Consider the following 3,627-nt stretch of genomic DNA (forward strand, 5'->3'; position numbering starts at 1 on the left):
TGTAAGAACTGTGGAACTAAAAATAGTAGTACAAAGTCCTGGGAGCCATACATGGGCGTATAAAATAAAAATAAAAGTTCTTACACTATAAGTGAATTGCTATCGTGTTCGTGAAAAGTAGATTAGGGCAGACTAAGTATGCACACCAGAAACTGCGAGGCAACCACTGAAGTAGCATATCAAAGAACAAAACCTGAAGAGATGCTACGAAGATAAAGTGGGATAATAGAATGCACTCAGTAATCCAAAAGAAGGAAAGGAAACCTGGGAGGAAATATAGACAGCAAGTTCACATACAGAATTACATAGAAGTCAACTTAAGTAGACAAGTATCCAAAGTCAAGACAAGTATCCAAAGACAAGTATCCAAAGCCTGGAAATAAGGTCCGGGATACATCGATTTGTAGTGAGAAAAACGACAAAGTAACTAGACAGGAGAATGTAGTTCTAGAACTTCCAAAGGGAGAGGAAGCCAAGTGGACTTCAAGAGCTTCCGTGAAAGGGAAAGCAATCTACAGTCAGAGGGAAGTAGGCACAAAACAAAATAAAACAAAACAAAAGCACAAAAGACGGTGGCAGGGTCAGACACTGGGAGGAAAGCAAGAGTTAAAGAGAACAGAAAGAAACACTGCTACAGACACAACCCTGCAATAGCTGTGACCTATGAGCAAATGCTGGTGGGAATATTGAAATACCACGGGCTTCCCAAAGAACAAACAAGCCATTCTTGAAAGACGTACAGCGAGAATGCTTTTGAGAGGCAAGGATGGTGAGACTTCGTCTAACATACCTTGGGCACATTGTCAGGAGAGACCAGTTCCTGGCGAAAGACGTCATGCTCAGTAGCGAAAAAGAGGAAGGCTCTTAACGAGATGCATTAACACAGTGAATGCCACAATGGACTCAGACATAGGAGCCATTGTGAGGTTGTACAGGACCAGGGAGTATTTTGTTCTGTTGTGCATAGAGTCACTACGGGTTGGCCCCAACTGGATGGCACACAACAACAACAACAACAACAACAACAACAACAACAACTCCACACGTAAATGCATGGATACACAGGCTGAATTGGTGTGGTAGTTCACCTACAAATATAAATCTGTTTGACAGAGATAATTGTACATAGAAATTTCCTTTGCTGTAACCGTTTCTGCAGCCCGTGTGATGCTGTTGAGTGAGCTTAGGATGATTAATGGCAATACCTGAGGTTCGAACCCACCAGCTCCTCTGACAGAGAAAGATGAGGCTGTCTGCTCCCAATCAAGATTCACAGCCTCGGCACTCCTATACAGGGCTGCTCTGAGGCAGAAATAATATGATGGCAGTGGGTTTACAACGACATCCGTGAATGTAGTGGAGGATGTCTGTAGGGGCCGTCAAGTCGATTTGGACTCATGGAAATCTGTATAGAGCAGAACAAAATCCTACCCAGTCCCGTATCATCCTCCCACTTGCTACTATGTTTGAGCTGATTGTCGCAGCCACTGTTCCATCCACCTCGGCAAGAGTCTTCCTCTTTTTCACGGCCCTTCTTTTTTTTAATCGTTTTATTAGGGGCTCATACAACTCTTATCACAATCCATACATACATCAATTGTGTAAAGCACATTTGTACATTCATTTCCCTCATCATTCTCAAAACATTTGCTCTCCACCTAAGCCCCTGGCATCAGCTCCTCATTTTTCACCCTCCCTCCCCACTCCCCACTCCCTCATGAACCATTGATAATTTATGAATTATTATTTTGTCATATCTTGCCCTGTTCAATGCCTCCCTTCACCCACTTTTCTGTTCTCAATCCCCCAGGGAGGAGGTCACATATAGACCCTTGTAATCGGTTCCTCCTTTCCAACCCACCCTCCCAGTATCGCCACTCACACCACTGGTCCTGAAGGGATCATCCGCCCTGGATTCCCTGTGTTTCCAACTCCTATCTGTACCAGTGTACATCCTCTGGTCTAGCCAGGCTTGCAAGGTAGAATTGGGATCATGGAAGTAGGGGGGGCAGGAAGCATTTAGGAACTAGAGGAAAGTTGTATGTTTCATTGTTGCTACATCACACCCTGACTGGCTTGTCTCTTCCCCAAGACCCTTCTGTAAGGGGATGTCCAGTGGCATACAAATGGCTTTGGGTCTCCACTCCGCACTCCCCCACCTCACTCACAATGATATGAGTTTTCTGATGATGCCTGATACCTAATCCCTTTGACACCTCGTGATCACACAGGCTTGTGTGCTTCTTCTATGTGGGCTTTGTTGCTTCTGAGTTAGATGGCTGTTTGCTTACCTTCAAGCCTTTAAGTCCCCAGATGCTATATTTTTTGATAGCCAGGCACCATCAGCTTTCTTCGCCACATTAGCTTATACACCCATTTGTCTTCTGCGATCGTATCTAGGAGGTGAGCACACAGTGATATGATTTTTTGTTCTTTGAAGCCTGATAACGGATTCCTTCGGCACCTCGTGATCACACAGGCTTATTGATGCGTTCTTCCATGTGGGCTTTGCTGCTTCTGAGCTTGATGGCCGCTTGTTTACCTTCAAGCCTTTAAGACCCCAGATACTATATCTTTTGATAGCTGGGCACCACCAGCTTTCTTCACCACATTTGCTTATTCACTTGCTTTGTCTTCAGCGGTTGTGTCAGGAAGGTGAGCATCATTGAATGCCATGGCCCTTCTTTCTGTAGCATGATGTCTCCTGACAGCATGTCCAAAGCTTATGAGAGAAAGCCCAGTGATGAAGCCTAAACATCCTGAATCTAAGTGACTTCCTGGCTGCGCCTCTTTCAAGAATTCCATTAAATGCCTTTGCACAATCAATAAAACACAAACAAACATCTTTCTTGTATTTCTCTGCTTTGAGCCAAGATCCATCTTCTGTCAGCAATGATACCCCTTTGTTTCATGTCCTCTTCTGAGTCTGCCCTGAATTTCTGGCAGATCTTTGTGAACATACCTATCATTGAATGATCTTTAGCAAACATTTCTTTTTATGTGACATTAATGATATTTTTGATAATTTCTGTATTCTGTGGGTCACTTTTCTTTGGAGTGGTCACAAATATGGATCTCTTACATCAGTTGGCCAGGTAGCTGTCTTTAAATTTCTTGGCATATATGAGTGAGAACTTCTAGTGCTACAGCTTATTGAAATGCTTTGATTGTTATTCCATCAATTGTAGTGGAGCATACAGGTTATGAAAATGTCATAGATATTTTAAAAAAATCTTAAGGGAATGAACTGCTTGGTGTAGGATCTGAGGAGCATAATCTTGGGGGAGGGGTGGGCTGGTGGGGAATCAAGGTCAATTGGCATAGCATAGTGCACAAAGTCTACTTCCTACATTTGTTAGTGGTGAGTGCAATCTTAAAAGTTCCAGAGTGGTCATCTGAGATGGAACAATTTGTCTCTCCTTGTATGGAGGAAAGAAGCATGAGGAAAATTTGAAGACTCATGGAAGCACCTAGTCCAATGGACTAATGTATAAACGAACTTCAGTCTCTATGTTCCTGAGATCAGAAGAAGTAGATGGTGCCTGACTACCACTACTTACTTCTTGGAAAACAATCACATTAGAAGGTCCTGAATGTTGTAAAATATGCAAATATATTTATATATGA

Source organism: Echinops telfairi, unplaced genomic scaffold, assembly GCF_000313985.2.
Source record: "Echinops telfairi isolate 266 unplaced genomic scaffold, ASM31398v2 ScPeMD7_7469;HRSCAF=8507_1, whole genome shotgun sequence".
Classification (NCBI taxonomy): Eukaryota; Metazoa; Chordata; class Mammalia; order Afrosoricida; family Tenrecidae; genus Echinops; species Echinops telfairi.